We start from the raw sequence: 25,134 nt of genomic DNA, 5'->3' as shown, positions 1-25,134 counted from the left end.
ATTACTGTCAATTTCTCCCTTTATGTCTATTAGTGTTTATCTTATGTATTGAGGTGCTCCTATGTTGGGTGCATGCTGCTGCTGCTGTTAAGTCGCTTCAGTTGTGTCCGACTCTGTGCGACCCTAGAGATAGCAGCCCACCAGGCTCCCCCGTCCCTGGGATTCTCCAGGCAAGAACACTGGAGTGGGTTGCCACTTCCTTCTCCAATGTATGAAAGTGAAAAGTGAAAGTCAAATTTCTCAGTGTCCGACCCTCAGCGACCCCATGGACTGCAGCCTTCCAGGCTCCTCCATCCATGGGATTTTCCAGGCAAGAGTACTGGAGTGGGGTGCCACTGCCTTCTCCGTGTTGGGTGCATAGATATTTACAATTGTTATGTCTTCCTCTTGGATTGATCCCTTGATCATTATGTAGTGTCCTTCCTTATCTCTTGTAACCTTTTTTATTTTAAGGTCTATTTTTTCTATTATAAGGATTGTTATTCTAGCTTTCCTTTGCTTTGCATTTGCATGGAATATATTTTTCCATCCTCTCACTTTCAGTCTATACTGTGTCTTAAGGTCTGAAGTGGGTTTCTTCAGACCTTATATAGACAGTATATATATGGGTCTTGTTTTTGTATCCATTCAGCCAGTCTGTGTCTTTTGGATAGAGCATTTAATCCATTTACATTTAAAGTAATTATTAATATATATGTTCCTATTGTCATTTTCTAATTGTTTGGGGTTGATTTTGTAGATCTTTTTTCTTCTCTTGTATTCCTTGATTATATAAGTCCATTTAACATTTGTTGTAAAGCTTGTTTGGTGGTACTGAGTTCTGTTAACTTTTGCTTGTCTGAAAAGCTTTTTATTCCTCCATCAATTTTGAATGAGATCCTTCCTGGGTACAGTAATCTTGGTATAGATTGTTCCCTTCCAGTACTTTAAATATATCCTGCCATTCCCTCCTGGCCTGTAGAGTTTCTGCTGAAAGATCATCTGTTAAGAGTATGGGGTTTCCCTTGTATGCTACTTGTTGCTTCTCCCTTGCTGCTTTTAATATTCTTTCTTTGTGTTTAGTCTTTGTTAGTTTGATTTATTTGTGTCTTGGCGTGTTTCTCCTTGGGTTTATCCTGTTATGGGACTCTTTGTGCCTCTTGGACTTGATTTGCTATTTCCTTTTCCATTTGGGGAAATTTTCAACTATAATCTCTTCAAAAAATTTCTCATACCCTTTCTTTTTCTCTTCTTCTGGGGTACCTATAATTTGAATGTTTGTGCTTTTGATATGGTCCTAGAGGTCTTTAAGACTGCCCTCAGCTGTTTTCATTCTTTTTACTTTATTCTGATCTTCAGAATTTATTTCCACCATTTTATCTTCCAGCTCACTGATTCATTCTTCTGCTTCAGATAGTCTGCTGCTGATTCCTTCTGGAGTATTTTTAATTTCAATAATTGTGTTGTTTGTCTCTGTATGCTTATTCTTTCATTCTTCTATGTCTTTGTTAATTGATTCTTGCATTTTCTCCATTTTGTTTTCAAGAATTTTGATCATCTTTACTGTCATTATTCTGAATTCTTTTTCAGGTAGTTTGCCTATTTCCTCTTCATTTATTTTTAATTTCTGTGTTTCTAGTTTGTTCCTTTCTTATGCAGTATTTTCATTTTTTAAAGTTATTGTGTTTGAGGTCTCCTTTTCCCAGGCTTCAAGGAAAGTTGAATTCTTTCCTTGAAGAAGGTTGGATTCTATCTTCCTTTTGGTTTCTGCCCTCCTAAGGTTGGTCCAGTGGTCGTGTGACCTTTGTATAGGGTGAGATTTGTGCTGAGTTTTTGTTTGTTTGTTTGTTTTTCCTCTGATGGGCAAGGCTCAGTTAGGTGGTAATCCTGTCCTCTGATGATTGGGTTTGTTTTTTTGTTTGTTTGTTGTTCAGATGAAGCATCCTGCACAGAGTGCTACTTGTGGTTGGGTGATTCTGGGTCTTGTATTCAAGTTGTTTCTTTTTTGTGAGTTCTCACTATTTGATACTCCCTATTGTTAGTTCTCTGGTCGTCTAGGGTCTTAGAATCAATGCTCCCACTCCAAAGGCTCAGGGTTTGATCTCTGGTCAGGAAAGAAGATTCCACAAGTGGAATTAAGGCATTAAGGGAGAGTAAAACACATATCCAAAAATGAGAAACCAAAGATGAACTCCAGACAAACGGCAGTTACAAAATCAAGCAAATAATAATTAAAATAATGGAATATCAGTTCAGTTCAGTTCAGTCACTCAGTTGTGTCCAACTCTTTGTGACCCCATGAACTGCAGCATGCCAGACTTCCCTGTCCATCACCAACTCCAGAAGCTTGCTCAAACTCATGTCCATCGAGTTGGTGATGCCATCAAACCATCTCATCCTCTGTCATCCCCTGTCCTCCCTCCTTCAATCTTTCCCAGTATCAGGGTCTTTTCAAATGAGTCAACGAATATGTTGAGAGGAAAGGAAAGAAAGAAAAGGAAGAATGAATAGATATGCAAACTTAAATAGAGGTAGATGAAGAAGATTTATATAAAGATTAAAGATTAGCTGCAAGGGGAATAGAACAGTAGAAAAGGCAAACAAAGGAATAAATTAAAAAAAAAAGTAGGTTTAAAAAATTAAAATTATAAAAAAGAGAAAAGAGAAAAAAAACAGAAGAAGAAAGAAAAAAGGGGAAAAAAAGGCAGAGGTTTATAACAACAATAGAAAGTGTGACTGAATATACACATATACATATACACTCATAAGCAAAATCGAAACAGTCCAACAAAAATAAAGTACAATAGATTGACCCAGCAAATGAAAGAAATCAAAATTTATGTTTACCAGTTAAGAACAAAACTAACTAAAGCACAAACTGGAAAACAAAACTAAAGCAAGGTGCCAATTGGGGAATAAAGCAATGAAAATAAAACTAATAAATATGTTGAGAGGAAAGGAGAGAAAGAAAAGAATGAAAGAATAGATATGCAAAGTTAAATAGAGGTAGATAAAAAAATATTTACATATGTTAAAGATTAACTGCAAGGGGACAAGAAGAGTAGAAAAAGCAAACAAAGGAATAAATGCAGAAGAAATAATAATAGGTTTAAAAAATTAAAATTAAAAAAAGAGAAAAGAAAAAAAAAAGAAAACAGGAAAACTCCACAGAGCTGCAAATGCCCAATGTAAAGGCAGAGGTTTATGACAACAATAAAACATGTGACTGAGGAAAAAGGGGGGAAAAAAAAGGCTCAAAATCTTAATTGAATTTCTTAGTGCCAATAAAATTGACAAATACAACAGAGGGGGCAAAAAAAGGAAAAAAAAAAAAAAAAAAAACAAAAACAGCATTACTGAACATAAATCTATCTACTTCTGGCTTCCTAAAGAAACTTAAAAACAAGTCAGGAAATAAGAATAGTAAATATTTTTCTTGAGTCACTGCTGTCAGAGTCATTTCCTGCGCTGGGAATCACAGTCCACCTTACCTCCCCAGGACGCTCTAGAACACTGTACTTATCTCTGGACCTGCTGTGGGGGCTGCTCAGATTCTAATCTGGTCCTACTCCTGTGTGGTTTTGCAGATTTTCATTTGGTATACTCCAAAATAAAATGGTAGTGGTGTTGCTGGTACTGGTGATGATAGTACTAGTATTATTTTAGAGTTATTTAAATGACCTTGCATTATTACCTGTGATTCATTACATTGTTTAATGGAAGTAAAAGAAACAATAAAGAAAATAGCCATTAACTTGACTTCATAAAATAATTTTTATTCTATAAATGAAGGAAAACATAATCTAAATTAAAATGCAAAAATACCCTGGAAGCAATGTTATAAGTACGAAAGTGAGTTGAGATAATTTTTACATAAAACATCAAATAAATTATTCAGGTTTGTATGAGGGTTTCCATACTGACCAGCAATTCACAATATAAAAATTAGAAATATTTTTCCTAGTTTTATTGTTATATAATTGACATGTAATGTGTTGATTTGATACATTTATATATTGAAAATGATTATTACCGTAAGATTAGGTAATACCTACAGCATGTCACATAAATACCATTTTTTTGTGTGTGATGAGGACATTTAAGATATATTCTCTTAGCAAGTATATTATACAATATTATTAACTATAGTCATTATGCTGTACATTAGATCCTCAGAACTCATTTATCTTATAATTGGACATTTATACCCTTTCACCAACATCTTCCCTTTCCCTCCAACCTCTAGCCCCTGGTAACTACCCTTTTAGTCTCTATTTCTATGAGCTTTGGTTTTTTAAAAATCCACATATATGTGATATCATTCAGTTTTTTTCTTTGAATTTTTCCACTTAGCATGATGCCCTCATGGTCTATTAATGTTGTGGCAAATGTTAGCATGTTCTTCCTCATGGTTGAATAAAATTCCTTTGTGTGTATATATATATGTGTGTGTGTGTGTGTGTTTATATGCATATATTTCACATGGGAAGATCCCCTGGAGAAGGAAATGGTAACCCATTTCAGTAGTCTTGCCTGGGAAGTTCCATGGACAGAGGAGCCTGGTGAACTATAGTCCATGGAACCACAAAAGAATTGGACACAACTTAGGGATTAAACAACAATGATAATAATATATATATATATATATATGTACAACTTCTTTATCAATTTGTCTAGACACTTAGGTCATTTTTGTATCTTGGCTATTGTGAATAATAGCCAAGTGTGCAACGAACACAGGGGTATAGATAATATTTTTGATATACTGTTCTAATTTCCTTTGGATATATACTCAGAATTTGGATTTCTGAATCATATGGTAGTTTTTTAAAAAATTTTGAGGAACTTCCATATTGTTTTTCTAGTAGCTGCACCAATGTATGTTCCTACAATTATACAAAAGGGTTTTCTTTTTCCCACATCTTACGCCATGGTTGTTATCTCCACTCTATTACAGCTGTGAAGAGATATTCCATTGTGGTTTTCATTTGAATTTCTCAGATAATTAGAGATGTTGAATATCTTCACATACCTATTTCATGAACCATTTCATGTACCATGGACCCTGATGGTTAGTGATACTGACCACATTTTCATGTATCTGCCATTTGTAGGTCTTCTATTCCGTTTCCTCTCTGCCCGTTTTTATTCATATTGTTTTTTGGGGGGAGGGTTGTTTGCTTTTTGTTTTGCTGTTTATTTGTATCAGTTCTGTGTGTATTTTGGATATTAACCAAATCAAGAGTGAGGAGTCAGCGGGGAGGTGGAGAAATCAGCAAGATGGGTCATTTCAAAGCATCCATGCTCTAAGTTAAATTGTTATGAATTGTTATGTATTGTTATATTATGGCAGTTAGGCGATATTGTATGTAGCTATTATAGTTTTCTTATTCTTTGACTTGAACTTTTACCTCAGGGACTCTAATGAAATGAGCACAAATATGTAGAGATTTTACGCATTCCATAGCCAGTATTCATAATACAGCATAGAGGCACTCTAACATACAGCAGTAGTAAATGGTATATCCATGATTATCATATGGTCATTTGAATTTATGTGGAGAAATGCTGAAGCTATAATTTTAAAAGAAACCATGTTTTATGTATGCTTGATACCTTACTCGTCTATGACCCTTGCCTTGTAACCTTAGTCCTGCCCGTATCAGCTATCAGATTTGACCTCAATGTAGCATTTCCACTTCAACCTTGAATAATCTTTGGCAGGCTCATTTACATCGCTGTCTACTTATCTTGTTTCTCAGATCTCCAGCCACTACATTTAGGATGGGTGGAAATCACTGTTTTAAGGAAACCTGTAATAAAATTGAGGTACATTTGAATGCTGTAGTCAAATCGACTTTATATATGTAATAAGGAACACATCCCAGAGGAAATAAACGATAAAGTTAGAACTGTAAGATAATCGTAAAATCTATGAAAAATAAAAAGAGAGATGCTATAATGGTCAATGAAGATAGAAGAGAAAAACAGTCTGCAAGAAGCTTAGCAAAAAATAGAACTGAAAATTTGTACTTGTCAGTATATGTAATACTCTGTCCTGTGTCTAACAGGCACTCAAAATCTGTCTGTCAGTGACAACATTTAAGTTAGTTTTGTGTTCAAAAGCAGAGCATTTGAAGGCCCTTACCTAGTAACTTACTTGTGGAGAAACTTACCTAGTATGGAACAGTTTACATTCAAATTGGGTATACTCTATTCCTAAAACACCTAGCCTTGAGAGCAGCAGACTGAAAAAACAGACTGAAATGTGACATGGGATTGGGAGAGAATAATACAAGACAGTCACTCTTCCACATCTTCAAATACTTCACTTTTTACATTAAAACTCTGTATCATTGTTTGACATTTTTTGTAATTGATATGTATTAATTTTATTAAAAATAAATACATAAAAACATATTACTACATCCTCCATGATCTTTATTATGTAGCATGTAAGAGGACCCCAGTGGCTCAGTGGTAAAGAATCTGCCTGCCAATGCAGAAGACTCAAGAGACTCGGGTTTCATCTCTGGGTTGGAAATATCCACTGGAATAGGAAATGGCGACCGGCTCCAGTAGCAGAGGATCCTGGCAAGCTACAGTCCATGAGGTCGCAAAGAGTCGGACACGACTGAGCACACAAGCACAAGAGGTATATATGTACCTAGTTTATCTATGTGTTAATCATATGCAAACCCAGGATGAGAAATAACTGCCTGAAGCAAATCCAAGAGAAGAATAATGCTGTTCGTGGTGGAGGTAGCAATTATAGCAGCAGTAATAGTAGTAGAAATAGTAGTAGTAGTTGAGCCTTACGTATGTGTGTTACAGCCCTTGTGAGTTCTAAATGACCTTCATTATCACCTTTGTTCAATGAAAGAGCAGTGTAAAATCATTCCCATTTAACTAAAGGGAAAAATGGGGCTCAGTATTTTTGCCTAACAAATGGTATACAGCTAACAAATGATAGAACTAATATAAAATCCTGTCATTTGACTCCTAGACCTTTGTTAGTTTCACTGGTTTTCTAGGCGTTTTATACTCAACCATCCCAAATCAATATAGACAATAAGTTGGCACAAATATTTAGGCCAGTGGCATATTGCAATTTCAAGTGTTGTATTTCTCAGTATGAAAAATATAATCAAATAATTTTTCATTATTTAATCAATTTATCCTAATCATTGAGCCTAATAGCAGCGATGACTCACAGAATCTTCTGATTTTATTTACCTCATTGTCAATGACCTTTTTCACAGAGAAAGTAAAACTAGGCAGGTATAAAAATAAAGTGCAATGTGTCCTTGGGACACATTATAATTCTGAAGTAGTTCTGAGTAGGAAATGAAATGATTTACTGTAGTGGCTAAAATGAAAATTACTTGCAAGGTCATCTGGATTTCAGAAATTAATCTAAAGAATCCTAGGCTTAATATAAACTTTATGTGAGTTATCAACTTATAGTCTTTTGTGCTAACAAATGTCATCCCTAAACAATATTATTTAGTGACAACTAATAAACCTTACTGAAGTTTTGTTCCTAAGCAAGTGACCTCCTCCTAAAGAAACTGTAAATCTACACTTTACAGTTTCTGCTGAGACACACACATCCGGAATTAGGTTGATGACCATTTTAGAATTGTGAATTTTAGCATCCATGAAATCTGCCAGTTTGTTATGTTCCTCTTGCTGTGAATCACTTCTGAACTGTCATTTCCTCTTACTTTTCCCATCATTCCTAAAGATTTGCCAATAGTCTAATACTCACTGGGGTACTTAACACTCTGTTTTTTCTCTAGTGGCTACATCCTGTTTTCTGTGACATGGGAACTTGTCCACAACTCCATCATCATCACCACCACCAGCACCACCATCAGTCAAGAGACACTTACCCAGCACTTTCTTTGGAGCACAGTCTGGGTAAGACCTTCTTCTTTCCTTGTCCTGGGGTCCAGACCTCTTCTTTGAATGCTCAAATATCTTAATTTTCTTAAACTATTTCAATAGAAGTTATACATTTCTTTTCTGCATCAATGGACTATACTTTCCGATTAGATTTTTAGCTCATGAAGATACAGGAAAAGGTGAAACTAAGACTTACTAATGATTTTGAGATGTTAATGTTGTATACCGAGTATTTTACCAGGACTAAACTTTTACCCTGTGTGTTTAACTTGAGCAGAAAGATGAGAAAGTGAAGTATCAAGAGAGAATGCCATGAACAAGAATTCTTAAAGTCTGGAAACAACTTCCAGCATAAGGCCTTTCAGAAGGGAAAATTTGAGATGCAATAATATCGTCCTCTTTAATTCAGATATAAAGCTCTGTCTTGGATAGTTGACACCTGTGGGAAAGAACCTGCCTGCCAATGCAGGAGACATGGGTTCAATCCTTGGATCAGGAAGATCCCCTGGAGAAGGAAATGACAACCCACTCAAGTATTCTTGGCTGGGAAATTCTATGGTCAGAGGAGCCTGACAGGCTACAGTCCATCGGGTGGGACAGTCAGACACAGCTGAGCACATACGCATGCCTGGTTTGGATAGAATATATTTTTTTTAAGTCTAGCATTTTGAGAGGGGATATACCAAGAACACTTCCAAATATTTTACATTCGATGTCTCTTATAAATGTCACAATAACTTTAAAGATAGATACTGTTATGCATATTTTATAGGTTAGACACAAAGGCTTAAAGAATTTAAATAACTTAGGCAAATCAAATTGCTATTAAGAAACAAGAGCCAAGACTTAGTCACAGACCTTTCTCTAAAGAGAATCCAAATCTTTAGTCAAGTGTGGAAAAAGGTACCAGAGGCTTCTACTAGATTCAATAAAATTTTTTTGATGGGACATATTGCCTAAATCATATTTGAGTTATTTCATTCAGTAAACAGATCTTCACCACCTGTCTTGTACTGGACACTGCGTAGGTATTGGGTTAAAATTCCAGCACTCGGGGTACACAGAAAAAATAAGCAGGAAGAAAATTATATAAAGTCAAGCCTAAGGAGTTTCCCTGGTGGCTCAGTGGTAAAGAACCCACCTACAATGCAGGAGACACAGGTTTGATCCCTAGGTTGGGAAGATCCCCTGGAGAAGAAAATGGCAGCCCACTCCAGTGTTCTTTCCTGGGAAATCCCATGGACAGAGGAGCCTGGTGGGCTACAATCCATAGGGTTGTGGAGAGTCAGACATAACTTAGTGACTGAGCATGCATGCCATACTACTCCTACTACTAACTGTAAGGCAGTAAAAATCACAAAAGATGTCATGAAAATAAGGAAAAAACTGACTATACATAAAAACATTGGAAATGACGCGGGGCTTGGAGCAGATTGCAGGTTAACCTATCAGTCAGAAACGCAGTGCCATTTGACAGTCACATAGAAACATAACATGCAATAACTGCAAATAATCTTCTAGCTATATTTAGTTTTGGCTGAGTTTTCATGAGGAGAAGTCATTCCACTGTGACCACATTCTAAGCAAGATGTGGGAAACTTGGAGAGGGTCCAGGAGGTCACTAATGAAAATAATTAAAATTTAAGAAGAAAAGAAATCCTTGAAGAAATACGGAAGGATGAGGGGTTATTTGGTCTGAAGAGAGCGAAGATGTGAGCAAGGTGAGCCTTAGTAACTATTTCAAAATACGAAAAAGAATTTTTTCCGACGATGGGAAACAGCTGTTCCCCTTGTACACTGAAGACAGAGCAAAGGAAATGTGTGATCCTCAGAGGATAATACCATAAAAGTGATAAAGAGGTCATGTTTTATCCTGTTTAAGAAGAGTCATCTTAATTCTCCCTCTTGGGACTTGTAAGTAGGCAAAAACAACTTGAAGATGGTCAGAGGACAAAAATTTCTCTTGGCAAACTTTGCCTGAGACACACAAAGCCAGGGAGTATCCGTCTACCAACCAAAGACATAAACAAATCCATAAGCAGCGTGGATGTTGCACATTCATGGGGTTTCCAGGAAGAACATACAGCATAGGCCAAAGGTCTGAAACTCTTTTGGTTTGGCCACACATTTTATAAATAAAATTACTAAAATTAAATTGGGGGATTGGGATTGACATATATACATGATTGATCCTGTGTATGAAACAGATAACTAATGAGAACCTCCTGTGTAGCACAGGGATCTCTATTCAGTACTCTATGGTGACCTAAAGGGGAAGGAAATCCAAAGAAGAAAGGATATATGTGTACCTACAGCTAATTCACTTTGCTGTACAGTAGAAATTAACATAACACTGTAAAGCAACTATGCTCCAATAAAAAATTTTTAATAGTTTATTTTAGATAATAATAGAAATTCTTATGTCTCTGATTTTTAAAAAATCAGAATACCTGGCAAATCTGGACCCATTCTTACTGGACTGGAGGTGTGGAGTGCAACCCATATTCAATGGTACATGGGCCTGCATTCTGAGAATTTCCTACCTGGCCTAGTTCACTCTTTCTTGCTGCCTACTTTGTCCCTTTAGACATTTGAGTCTGAAACTATGGGCTTAAATTAAAAACATCAATGAAAGAGAGACTGTTCAATCGCTTGGCCAAATCTACCACACTGACAGAGTTTTTCCCCACCCCAACCCTCTTACTGTCATATTATTTTAGAGCTGTGTAACCAAGATTGTACCTGTATAGGGTCCCGAGCAAAAGTGCAGAAAGAAGAGGTACAAAAAGGAGATAATCCTCCAGAGTCTTCCGAAAGTATTCTCTGGAGCCAGGCTTCTCTAGGATTGGGACAGTGTGGTAGGAACCATTTCAAGACACTAAGAACTTCAGTGACTGGGTCTTCTTGGAGCATCATGTTTTTTTTTTTTCAATGAGGAGTAATTTGAAATACAATTTCTGTATTAAAATATAGTTTATAGTTTGTAAAATTCAAGAACCTTTACATGATAAAGCATGGAATTTCAGACATTTGTCACTAGGACCAGGAACCAGGGTTCTCATACTCCTGCTATTGATGGGTATTTTGTTGGCAGAGTCTGAGGGGCATTACCAGATTTCTTGGAAGACAAGCTTTGACAAACCTAGACAGAGTATTGAAAAGCAGAGACATCACTTTGCTAACAAAGGTCTGTATAATCAAAGCTATGATTTTTCCAGGGGTCATGTATGGATGTGAGAGTTGGACCATATAGAAGGCTGAGTGCTGAAGAATAGATGCTTTCAAATTGTGGTGTTGGAGAAGACTCTTGAAAATTCCCTGGACTGCAAAGAGATCAAACCAGACAATCCTAAAGGAAATCAACCCTGAATATGTATTGGAAGGACTGAAACTGAAGCTGCAATACTTTGGCCACCAGATGTGAAGAGCTGACTCATTAGAAAAGACCCTGATGCTGGGAAAGATTGAAGGAAGGAGGAGAAGGGGGCGACAGAGGATGAGATGGTTGGATGCCATCACTGACTCAGTGGACATGAGTTTGAGCAAACTCTGGGGGATAATGAAGGACAGGAAAGCCTGGCATGCTGCAGTCCATGGGGTTACTAAAAGTCAGAAACTACTGAGTGAACAACAACTAGACTTCTGCTAGCTCCAAATCACTGCAGTTTCTATCCCCTGTACCTTAGTCTTTCCTGAATCTCTTCTCAGAAGTTTTATAAGCATAAGAGTATTTGTTCAAAGCACAATTCTAAGATTGTCCACCAAAATTAAGTAACTGTTCAGTTGAAATATTATTTTTAAAATCATCTCCTTAGCAATATTTCAGCATACTGTCCTGGTTAATGACACATCTCTGGAGTCAGATTGTCTGGATTGTCTACCATGCAAGAGCTGTGTGACCTTGAACAAGTAGCTTAACCTCTGTGTTCTTCAATTTCATTGGCCCATCATACGATCATTAGAAGATTTAAATGGGTCAACATTTGTGAAACATCAAGAGAAATACTTGGATATAATAAGTGGAAAGACCTTGTTGTGCAGAGCCCTAAAGTTTTGTTTTTCTAAAGCTTTATTTTCAGAGGAGGAATATGCCTATTTATATAAGGAGTTTCATAATCTCATCTTGGGGTGAATAGCCATGGGTAGAAGGTATATATCAGTCAACTTTCTAGTGATTCAACCTTTAGTAACATTAGAAAAGAAGGCAAAGTGCCAGAGAGAAACTTCTAACTCCAGAGCTACTTAAGGGTATTTTGACATCCCAAAAAGCAATAGAAAAAGTAGGACAAACGGAAGCCCTGCCAAATAGCATTTATTTCAGAAAAGTGAGAGACTTGATCTCTAAATTTTATTTCAAAGAATCACATATTAAACAAAGGCACAAACATTAATGCAACGTTCTATTCAGTGGCTTTCAAATAAGACCAACTATATGTATTGCTACGTAAGGGTGTTTGGGGGAGGTTGTTTTATTTTTTGTCTGAAAGATTCTAGAAACAGATTCTATTCCAAACACCATATCTAGGCTTCTGTCCAACTAGATGATACAGAAGCTTATTCTAAAATAAGGACTCATTTTTTCTCTATTATAATATATTCATAATTAACTGGCAGTAAAAACCTGGCAATCTCAAGTTTTTCTAATAAACCTTGCCCAGTAATTCTCAAACCTTTCAATCTCAGAACCAATTGACACTCCTAAAAACTATTAAGAACTTGTGTTTATGTGGATTATATCAATAAATATGTACAGAATTGGAACATTTGAAATGGAAAACTTTTGTAAGTTCTATTTTAATGCTATTAAAATAACATTAAATCAAATGCATGCTAAAATACGTGACATGCTTTTATGAAAAAAAAATATTTTCCAAAGCCATAAAGAAAATCATTAGTGACAAGAGTGACTTTGTTTCACATTTTTACAAATACCTCTAATGTCTGACTTCAGAGAATATGGCTGAGTTTTCATGTCACCTACTACATTCAATCTGCTACAATATATGTTTGGTTAAAGTACAAGAAAACAATCTGGCCTTCACAGATAATACTATATATTTTGAAATGTGAAGAATATTTTAATAGCTTTTTTATAACATTTCTGCATATTCTTCTTTGATACTACACTCAGACCTAACAAGTGGTAGTTTATTACAGGTTTATTGCAATATAGGATCTGAAACCGTATCAGTGATATATTTATACATGTTATGGATAAATCTATAAGTCTTCTTGCACTTTCATTGAGTTTTTTACCCATCCATAGTTTTGTTACATTATGCACTGGCCATCTGGAAAATTTGACTTGCTGAATTATGTAAACCATCCAAATGATGACACAGCGATGTCAAAAATTCCATTTATTAATATACCTTCAATCTTACCAGAAAAGCCTTTAAAATTGAGATGCTATGAAGCTCATAGTGACCAAGAAACATTTCCAAAAGTTCTAATTTTTGCTTGAGAGCTCAAATTTTATCATTAAAAAAATGAAAGCTATCATTTGTTTTCTTGAAGGAGTAGACTCACTCATTCACTTTCAAGATGTACAAATACCCACCTGGAATAACTGTAGCTTGTCTGCTAGTCACTCTTTCAAGTAAGAAGTGTTTTCAATGAAAAAAAATGTGGTTACTTCAGCTTGTAACTCAAACAATCATACAAGTGCTTTTCCTCCTGACACCATTGCATTTGGGATGTAGCAGACTTATTTTATATGTAATTCCCATTTTGTCACAAAAATATTAAAAAGACTGAATAAAATCCAGGGTCTTCATAAAATTAATAGCTTTTACTGCTTCACCAAAGTCATTCTTAAGTGAAAGTGGCATTTTTTTTTTCATGAGGACACCGTCATGATAAATACTGTGACCACTGTACAATTTGATGCCCCTTCCTTGATTCATGCCAAGGTGCCATCTGTTTGATTAATCATTACTCTTGTACAATTACTACATGTACTAACAAGAAAAAGTCAAGTAACGTCTCAGGATTATCATTAAAACAATTTGACCTCATGGACCTCTTAAAAAGGTCCCAGGTCAAACTGCAGACCATAGTTGGAAAACTTGCTAAACTTCCACACAATTGCACTCATCTCACAAGCTAGCAACATAATGCTCAAAATTCTTCAAGCCAGGCTTCAATAGTACGTGAACCATGAACTCCCAGATGTCCAAGCTGGATATGAAAAGGCAGAGGAACCAGAGATCACATTGCCAACATCCGCTGGATCATAGAAAAAGCAAGGGGGTTCTAGAAAAATATCTACTTTTCCTTCATTGACTATGCCAAAGTCTTTGTGTGGATCACAACAAACTGTGGAAAATTCTTTAAGAGATGGGAATACCAGATCACCTGACCTGCCTCCTGAGAAATCTGTATGCAGGTCAAGAAGCAACAGTTAGAACTGGACATGGAACAACAGACTGGTTCCAAATCAGGAAAGGAGTACATCAAAGCTGTATATTGTCACCCTGCTTATTTAACTTACATGCAGAGTACATCATGAGAAAAGCCAGGCTGGATGAAGCACAAGCTGGAATCAAGACTGCTGGGAGAAATATCAATAACCTCATATATGCAGATGACACCACCCTTATGGCAGAAAGTGAAGAAGAACTAAGCCTCTTGATGAAAGTGAAAGAGGAGAGAGAAAAAGTTGGCTTAAAGCTCAACATTCAGAAAACTAAGATCATGGCAACCAGTCCCATCACTTCATGGGAAATAGATGGCGAAACAATGGAAACAATAGGAGACTATTTTGGGGAACTCCCAAATCACTGCAGATGGTGACTACAGCCATGAAATTAAAAGACGCTTGCTCCTTAGAAGAAAAGCTATGATCAACCTAGACAGCATATTAAAAAGCAGAGACATTACTTTACCAACAAAGGTCCATCTAGTAAAGGCTATGGTTTTTCCAGTATTCATGTATGGATGTGAGAGTTGAACTATAAAGAAAGCTGAGTGCTGAAGAATTGATGCTTTTGAACTGTGGTGTTGGAGAAGACTCTTGAGAGCTCCTTGGAGCGCAAGAAGATCCAATCTGTCCATCCTAAAGGAAATCAGTCCTGAATATTTTCATTGTAGGGACTGATGCTGAAGCTGAAACTCCAATACTTTGGCCACCTGATGCAAAGAACCGACTCATTGGAAAAGAACCTGACGCTGGGAAAGATTGAAGGCAGGAGGAGAAGGGGACGACCAAGGATGAGATGGTTGGCTGGCATCACCAACGCGATGGACATGAGTTTGAGTAGGTCCCGGAAATTGGTGATGGACAGGGAAGCCTGGTGTGCTACAGTCCATGGGATGGCAAAGAGTTGAACATGACTGAGCAGCTGAACTGAACTGAACTGAAATTTCCTTAAGGAAATTCTCTCTTCTTTGAAATTCTACGGTACCTATGGCCTTTAAAATTTGTGTGACTTTCCCTTTTCCCATGTCTTTTGTCATCACCTTAATTACCTCGTGCACTTTTATTATCATGGTTATCTTTCCACATGCTTACCTTGACTCCCTTAACAGGTAGTGTAGTGCTTTGCTACTTAAAGTAGTCCATGAAGCAGCAGCACCAGGAGTTTATTAATATGTTATTGACCAGGGGAATTTTGCAGAAACTAACACCTGTGGCCAGCAATTTGTTATGTAAGTGAATATTGAACCATCTCTGGTCCAAAATGTTTGGGTAACAAAAAGCATACCACTATGTCTCAGGTCAAATTGCAGAATTTCAGAACTTACCCTCACATTACTGAATCAGAGTCTACATTTTAACAAGATCCTCAGGTGATTGGCAAGCACTGATGCAATGGAGATCTGATACATTTACCTATAACTCTTTATTTCAGAAAATCTATCATTTTCCCATTTCAAAAAATACCCCAAGTCCAACACATGAAGATGGCTCCACTTTTCCTACCACAGAGATGGATGTATAACTCAGGTAAGCTGTTGAGGACCCTATCCTTGTGAACAGAGCGGTCCATGGATAGGCATGGGAAAGCCAGATCTGTTTTCAGACTCATAAGGATGCTGGGAGACAAGACATGCTCCTTTTTCTGGGATTATCCTAGTAAAGCCCATTTCTTGTAGAGTTGCTGCTGGCCACGTTTGGTGCAATATGAAGGAAAACTCTATGAAATGATTTCAGAAAGAGAATGTCAGAAGTAAGAGAGGGAGATAGACCCTTAATGATATCATTTGAGCTCCTGCATCCAGCTTGGTCTGAAACCATACATTCCCATTATCAATAGATTCTCCTTTGGCCAAAATGAGTTTGAGTTTGTTTTCTGCTCTTTGCAACCAAAAGAGTTCTGATAAAAGGAGGAAAATGTAAGAAAAATGTATAATTTGTGTTTTTGCAACCTCAAAATATTAACAAGTTCAAGGTAACAATATTACCTTGAACATGATGGTCACTGTTGTTTCACTATCTTAGTTTCCGTTTAATTGAATCTCCTCATTTTATACCTTTCTAAAATGTACATTAGATTAGGTCACACCTGGATCAAGTGCTGCAATTGTTCCTTACCATGGTGAGAAGTTTCTTTTTAAATTTTCTCACAATGCAGTACTAGCCACCCTTACAGCTTCTCTGTTCATTCTTCTCCACTCAAGCCCTATATCCCATTTGCAGGTTCTTGAAGGAACCCTAGCTTTTCTTGCCACAAAGACTTTGGACCTGCTTTTCCTGCGAAACCCTGGATATCTACTTGGTGATCTCTTACTTGTTCTTGAAAGGCCTTTTCAAGGATCAACTATTCAAGAAGTCTTTCCTAATGCCCACTCATTTCCTTCTCAGAGATTGTGCTTTCTCTGTGTTCTTTATCAAGCCTTTACAAACTGTATTAAAATTGCTCGTATATTTGTCAGTTTAGCCTGCAAGATTGTGAACCTCTCGAATGCAGAATTTTCAAGTTTTATCCTTTAATTTCCAGGTTTAGTAGAAAACCTGATGCTTAATAAGCCCCCTTTAAATGTTCATTAAAATCAAAGAATAACTAGAAATAACAGAAGGTCTTTCAATCATTACCCTTGGATGCTGTTGTTTACTTGCTCTGTGACCTGGGTTAAACCACTCACACAACTGAGATCCTGTATTTCTTCACCTGTAAAGCTGGGATAATAGTTTTCTCCTTGCCTAGTATGATAATTCTATGAAATAATAGGCAGAAAAATGTCCTATACCCAAAGGTGTCCATGCCTTGATCCCTGGAGTCTGCAAATATGTTATGTTTTTCTCAAATATTTCTTTCTTTATTTGGCTACACCAGTCATAGTTGCAGCATGTAAACTCAGTTGCAGCATGTGGGATCTAGTTCCCTGACCAGGGATTGAACCTGGGCCCCCTGCACTGGGAGGACAGAATCTTAGTCACTGGACCATCGGGGAAGCCCCGTGAATATGTTCTGTTCAGTTCAGTTGCTCAGTCGTGTCCAACTCTTTGTGACCCCATGAACTACAGCACACCAGGCCTCCCTGTCCATCACCAATTCCTGGAGTCTACCCAAACCCACGTCCATCGAGTCGGTGATGCCATCCAACCATCTCATCCTCTGTCGTCCCTTTCTCCTGCCTTCAATCTTTCCCAGCATCAGGGTCTTTTCAAATGAGTCAGCTCTTCACATGAGGTGGCCAAAGTACTGGAGTTTCAGCTTCAACATCAGTCCTTCCAATGAACACCAAGGACCGATCTCTGTTAGGATGGACTGGTTGGATCTCCTTGCAGTCCAAGGGACTCTCAAGAGTCTTCTCCAACACCACAATTCAAAAGCATCAATTCTTCAGCACTCAGCTTTCTTCACAGTCCAACTCTCACATCCATACATGACCACTGGAAAAACCATAGGCTTGACTAGACGGACCTTTGTTGGCAATGTAATGTCTCTGCTTTTTAATATGCTGTCTAGGTTGGTCATAACATGTACAAAAAGATTTTTGAGATATAATTTTGATTACAGACCTTGATATGGTGAAATTCTGATTATCCAGCCATGCCCAGTCTAATCACATGAGCCCTTAAAAGAGGAGAGTTTTCTCAGGTGGGAGGCAGATGAGTGATGAGGCAGAAGGGGAAATCAGAAACATTTAAAGCTTGAAAAGACTTTATCTACCATTTCTGGCTTTGCAGATGGAGAAAGGAAGCCATCAGTGAAGGAATGTGGGTATCAGTGAAACTAGAGAACCATCCCCAATCAACAGCTTCAGGGAAGCATGTACTACAGTCCTACAACCACATGGAACTGAATTCTGCCAGTAACATGAATAAGCTTGGAAGTGAATACATCACCAGAGTCTCAAGAGAGGACCACAGGTATCTTAATTTCAGTCTTGTGAAACTTGATGCAGAGAACCAGCTAATCCAACCTTTGCCTATATATATTTAACATTTATTGATTTGGCTGCATCATCTTAGTCGTAGCACATGGGATCTTTGATCTTCATTGTGGCATGCAAGATCATTTTGTTACAGCATGCCAACTCTTTGATGCAGCTTTGGGATCTCTGACCAGGGATTGAACCCAGGATCCCTGCATTAGGAGTACAGAGTCTTAGCTCCCTGGAAACACCAGGCAAGTCTCCAACCTGTGCCTATATTTTTGACCTAGAGAACTGTGAAATAATAAGTAGTTGTTTTAAGCTGCTAAATTTATGGTCATTTGTAAGATTCTAATAGGTATGTAACATAGAATTTTATAAACGAAATGTCAAACAAGTATGTGCTCTTATAAACTGATACTGCAATCTCTTAGAAATTTTGGATTAAAGAATATGCTGACCTAATGCTGTATCTTACAAGGAAGATAAGGGTGAGAGAAGAAAGGAAGTGATGTTAAAGTCATGAATTTAGTTTGCTCTTCAAATGTTTAACTTTGAGGTTGCCTTTTTCCAAATCCCTGGAGATTTGGCCTTTCTGCATACAGAGAGGTTTTATTAAAGCTCAAGTCCCTTGTAAAAGCTTTTAATAGCTTTCTTAAAAAAAAATCATTCTTAACTCTCTCTTCTGTGCTATTCCCCTAAATGTAAGAAAGCACAAAGATCTAAAGAAACACAGGAACAAAATTAAATCAGGGGCCCTCCTAGGTCCTCCATTATTCAAAGCACTTAGTGAACTATAAATGATTTAAGAGTGATACAATAAGACATCCCAGAGTAAATAATTTTCATTTTCCTGATTGGTATACAGGAGAAAAAAAGATTCCATATTCCCATTAGCAAAGATTTTGAGTCATCTTTTGCCACAAATAAGAGAATATCTTTCTTGCTGTCTAATCTACTTTAAAAAAAAAATATATGTGAAGGCAAATCAAGAGAAAAGGGAAGAAGATTACAACTTTATTACTGTTTTTATTGGATAGCTATGATATGCCAGCAGGCTGCTGGGCACTGCACAGAATATAGAAATGAGCCCCTGAGTACTTGATATGTGATGTAAATGAAGCCAGTCAGAATGCAATATTACTACAAGGTTCAAACTAAAGCTTTGGTGTTTGTTACAACTGCACTTGGTACTTAGAGCAGTTGAGACAACATGCTTTACACATATTAATTAATGACACTGGGCTTAAATTTAATTCCTCCAGTGGATAGAATGTACATCCAAAACATGTAGAAATCAGCTACAAGCTGGCATTCAAATTCTGGATTGTAGGATCAGCCAATAATAGTCACTATAATAGCTGATACTTGTCACCTTCAAAACACCATTTTAGCATTTATTAATCAACGATCACACTACCATGCAGGAAAGATAAATACTATTCTCCTTATTAATAGCCTAAGAGATTGTGGCTTCTAGTGGTATGGTTTTGCCCAGGACTCCCATAAAAGAACTAAACTGGAGCATCAGGAGTTATATTCCCTGCATTGACTGGAAGCGGACCATAAAGGTAATCAGGACCACTTTACGAGGGGAGCTTCAAAGGGGTGAAACTTACAGAGGGCTTTTGTTACTAGAGAAGTGTCCTCAGGTACATCTAGAAAAGAGGGAAAAGGGCAATGGATGAGAAAGTTTTGGGATGCTCCCAGGGAGAGTCTCCTGCTCAGAGAGCTTTCTTAGACTGCAGTGCACATTTTCTCAGTTTCTCCAGCACACTCAGTCCTGGAATGTCTACTCCAGGCTGAAAAGGGGGTTAAAAATACTTCCAGCCCAAAGGCCTCATAAAGCCCACAGATGTATCTGTCTGGCCTACATAGTGGTTGATACTTTTTTTTTTTAATTAAAAAAATTTTTTTTCGATGTGGTGGTGGTGGTTTAGTCACTAAGTCATGTCTGACTCTTGCAATCCCATGGAATGTAGCCTGCCAGGCTCCTATGTTCATGGGATTCTCCAGGCAAGAATACTAGGTTGGGTCGCCATTTCCTTCTCCAGAGAATCTTCCCAACCATTCTAAAGATTTTACGACTGTTAAAATATCGCTTCTGTTTTATGGTTTTGGTTTTATGGCTGTGAAGCACGTGGGATTAGCTCCACAACCAGGGATGGAAACTGCACAGCGTGCATTGAAAGGTGAAGTCATTTTTTTTTTTAGCATGAACATCCAGTGGTCTTTTTATTTATTTATGGTTGCACTGAGTCTTCATGCTTTTGCTTGGGCTTTCTCTAGTTACAGAGAGTGGGGGCTACTATTCGTTGCAGTACGTGAGGTTCTCATCGCAACTGCTTCTCTTGTTGCCGAGCACAGGCTCTAGGCACATGGGCTTCAGTAGTGGCAGCCCGTGGGATCAGGAGTTGTGGTGCACGGGGTCAGTGGGATCAGTAGTCATGGCGCACGGGGTCAGTTGCTCTGTGCCATGTGGAGTCTTTCCAGATCAAGGATCAAACCCAGGTCCCCTGCATTGGTGAGTGGAGTCTTATCCACTGTGGGGAAGGAGAAGTTCTTAACCACTGGATTGCCAGGGAAATCCCAATAGTGTTTTATTTTTAATTGAACATAGTTAGGGTGCAGGCGTACTCGCACTCTTTCCATTGGGTAGGAGACGATGCATTTGACACCACTGGTAACCAACACATGTAGAGCACACTGGATAGAAGATGCCTTCTTACACCCAGAACCACCACCAGCTCAGGGGAGGTGACGGTTCCATCCTGGGAAAGGATACTGAGTGAGGATGCTAGAGCATCTCCAATTTGCTGCCTTCCTTGCAACTCTTTCTGCTCTATGTCCCACTGCTCATTTGTTTCCTTTTCAGCCTGGAGCTTTCTTTCCTTCCCTGTGTCTGGCCTTCTTACTCCCAGTTCTGAGCTTTCACACTGATTTTCCTTCTTCAAGGAATGGTCTTCTCACTTTATCTATTCAAATGTCATTCCCACATACTCCCCTGATTCGTTACCCTGCTTTCTATTTCTTCATAGCAATTATAATTCCTGAAATTACATTATATATTTGGTTTTCATTTTTAATTTTCTGAATCTCTCACTGTTTTATATACTGCTGAAAGAGATCAGAGCCTGACATATAACAAGCATGCAACAATATTTGGTAAACCAATGAATTAAGAAGTGGTGAACATATTTCCATGTGTGTGTATATATATATATGTATACACACATGGAAAAACATATTTCCATGTATATATATACACACACACACACACACATATGTGTGTATATATATCTTCACTATTATTTTCATAGTGGCATAATATTCCCCTATCTAAATTTATTAAACAATCATTGATTTTTGGAAATTGAGATTATTTTCTGCTTTTTTTTTTTTCTTTTAAACTGATATAACATGAAGATCATGTTGGGGACGGGTGAGTGTAACAAAGAGGAAGGGATCAGGGTGAAAAAGCAAGCCACCCTGTTTCTTGGCAGTCAGAGCCTGTCCTGCTCCCTATGACCCAGCTGATTTCTAGTGACTCTATCTCTTTTAACCCTGAGTTCCTGCAGGAGCCCTCCGAAATCCAAGGCCTGCCTTCTGCTACTTGGTTCCCGCATCTGGCCGTCTGGGTCCCAGTTGCTTCTTAAGGATGATGAGGAACTCAGGCATGAGGCATGTTCCTTTCCCACCCACATTGATCAAAGGGAGGGCACTAAGTCCGTGATTCCTTTTCCCTCTGGTCTCATCCTGTGTTTTATCCTTTTCGGGAGCTAATCATGGATAGAATAATCTAATTACACTAATTTAGGATGATGCATTAATGCAAGAGGTTTTGAACAGCCAAATAATTATCTGCTGAATTTGGAGCCTTCTGGAGAGATTACCAAGCATTGTGATTTTCAAAAAACAGTTCCGGGAGGGATAGGAGTAGTTAAGGGGCTGAGTGAGGGGGTTTGTGATTACTACCAAATGAGTCACCTTATCTGGAAAATGGGAGTGCTGAGTTCACAGAACAATCCGGTGCAGTGCTTCCCCAGCTCCTCACAGTATGTAGACTCAGCCATAAGAATATTTCAGGCCTGTCCTCAGTTCTGCCTGCTTCTTGACTGCGGTTCAGCAGGGGAGTAACTGACAGGAGGTTAGTGCTATGTCTATGCCTCACCGAGAATGGATTTTAATCTTACATTGCTAAGAGACCCTGCCATTCCACAGTGCATACTGAAGTACAGTCTCTGCTCCTTTTATAAAATGCAAGATTGCTGGGTCTGTTTCCTAGAGGCAGACAGTATTAATCTACATACCTGAAATGCTGTTTCAATATTCATCTTTGTAAAAGCATCTGTAGGTTTTGTCATAAACACATAGCGTTTAAGGAAACTAAATTAATTACATGTACTTTAATATTAAAGTACAAAATAACAAACCTTACCTAGTATGCATATTTTATCTGTCTTGCCAAGAGGAAAGACAGATGAAAGAAAAATGTGTACTTAAATATTCATTTAATAGTGTATGTAGATGGTGAGGGGCAAACATGCGTGGATGAAAAATGAATTCTATAATCAGATATTTTTGAAATAAATGAAATAGAAATCTTTGTGGCTAAAATACAAGTATAATCTCAGGAACCGCTGAAACAAATATCATTACTAATAAGATCTTTCTTGAGGCTCACAAAAAATATAATCAATTTTTCAGTTCATAAAATTTCAAAAAATTGAATTTACATTTTGCTAAACCAATTAACAAATTCTAATTTACACAGTGTTGGTGCTTCTAATTGGCAGCCGTGCATTTTTATGAGTCTTCTTGTTAATCTCTTATGGTAATCAAACTCACAGATTTAAAATTCATTGGTGTTCTTGATACATGCAACTAGTTAAAATTCTTAATTAAATTAGGGTGACTAAAAGAAAAGTCATTTTAAAAGTAAAATCATAAAGTGTTATGACTAATGCTGTACAAATTAGCATAAAGTAGGTTTGGGGAGGATCATTCTGAAGGCTTTGCAATTAGGAACACCTGCTATTAGTGCACTTGTTAAACTTTTATCAATTAATCATTACTCTCTCAAATAGCAAGAAAAATTGAATGTTGTGAATATGAAGAGAGTGATTAATTGCAAGTGGCACATTGCTGACTGGCTCCATTATTACCTGTGCTTCAAGGATTTTTAGAAATAGATGTCTACTATCAGTTATATGAATACATAAATTATACTAATGTGTTCAGTACTGGTTGGTTTTCTGTCTTCCTTATTCAGTAATAATTGTTTTCTTAAAGTTTTAAAGATGACTCGTAGAACATGGATTCTGTAATTAGATAATATTATGGCCTCATCAAAAACATTTAATGGTTGCATTACTTAATCTTATTCTCTAAAGATATACCATCCATATTTTTTATTAAAGCATGGGAAGAAATCATGCATTTTTTGCTATGGTGTAGAAATCAATCCCTATTTGAAGTACAATTTAGGATTAAGCAATATAGCACTGTGGCTTCAAAATGTTAATTAATTCTCAATTTGGCCTGCTGTTCTCAACCTAAGCATTTAGATTGAGAAGGGCGCTTTTGTTAAGACTCATTTTATTACAAGTTAAAATTGCAGGGGAAAAAATTGATCTAGAAATGTGCTTCTAAATCAATGCAGCAATAGCAGAATACCTAGAATATTTGCTAGAATGTACTTTTCATTACTCCAAGATTCACATAGGGATCTCTAATGGTCCCTGAAAATCCAGAGATTATCAGGAAATGTGATTGTAAGTACCATGAAATTGCCATAGCTACTTAGCTACTCATAGATAAAGCCATATAACTGTTAGATGCAAAGGGTCTCACATATAGGCAAGACTTCAGCTGTATATTTTTTTTTAACTTTTAAAACTAAGGTATAATTTATTTACACTACTGTGTTAGTTGCAAGTGAACATAATCTCCAGGTATATTTTGTATTTAAAAAAACAATAGGACATTGTTCTAAATTAACAAAAGGTGTGGAGAGTAGTTGGGAGATGAACTATAAACCAAACCTTTACAAATTCCAATTTCTCCAAAAAATAATATGTAACAAAGGAGAATGCTGTTCTTACCTTCTGGGAAAAAATATCCCTCACTGTATTGCCTTTCATAGAAGCTCTGGGATCATGTACCCCTTCTGCTTTTACCTGAGCTCTTGTACTGGCCTTTCAGGTCATGATTGGCCAGGACCACCTGAGCCATTAGAACGGAGCCCCTAATTCACCACAGAACCGCTCTGGTATGGAAAGACAGGCCTAGATCAGGGTTTCTCTATTGACATTTTGGACCAGATCGTTCTTTGTTGTGGGAGTGACTTCTATTTGAGGGATATTCAGCAGCATCTGTAGTTTCTGTAGTACCTGTGAAGTTGTGATATCCACAGATGTTTCCAGATACTGTCAGATATTCCCTGTGTGGCAAAATCACCCTCCATTGAGAACCACTAGTTCAAACATATTTAAAATTCTAGATATGTTTTGTGTGGTAGTGTTAGCTGGACTTCCCTGGTGTCTCAGACAGTAAAGAATCTGCCTGCAATGCAGGAGACCTGGGTTTGATCCCTGGGTCAAGAAGATCTGGAGAAGGGAAAAGCTACTTACTCATTGAGAACCACTGCTCTGCTGCTGCTGCTAAGTCACTTCAGTCGTGTCCGACTCTGTGTGACCCCATGGACGGCAGCCCACCAGGCCCCCCATCCCTAGGATTCTCCAGGCAAGAGTACTGGAGTGGGTTGCCATTTCCTTCTCCAATGCATGAAAGTGAAAAGTGAAAGTGAAGTCACTCAGTCGTGTCCGACCCTCAGCGACCCCATGACTGCAGCCTTCCAGGCTCCTCCGTCCATGGGATTTTCCAGGCAAGAGTACTGGAGTGGGGTGCCATTGCCTTCTCCAA

At 37.6% G+C, this 25,134-nt stretch overlaps 1 long non-coding RNA gene across 1 annotated transcript in view; it reads left to right on the top strand.

Moving 5' to 3' along the window:
- The first annotated feature begins 7,814 nt into the window (after nucleotides 1-7,814).
- The window catches only part of LOC105001242, a 24,181-nt gene continuing 6,861 nt past the window's right edge, over nucleotides 7,815-25,134 (top strand). Inside the window, exons 1-2 of the long non-coding RNA XR_826839.1 lie at nucleotides 7,815-7,902; nucleotides 18,023-18,205. This is a non-coding gene — a long non-coding RNA (uncharacterized LOC105001242). The remainder of the gene's footprint in view (nucleotides 7,903-18,022; nucleotides 18,206-25,134) is intronic.

This window comes from Bison bison, unplaced genomic scaffold, assembly GCF_000754665.1.
Source record: "Bison bison bison isolate TAMUID 2011002044 unplaced genomic scaffold, Bison_UMD1.0 scf7180017864380, whole genome shotgun sequence".
Lineage (NCBI taxonomy): Eukaryota > Metazoa > Chordata > Mammalia > Artiodactyla > Bovidae > Bison > Bison bison.
The sequence above is the reverse complement of the archived record's forward strand: the minus strand, read 5'-3'. Positions and strand labels throughout refer to the sequence as shown.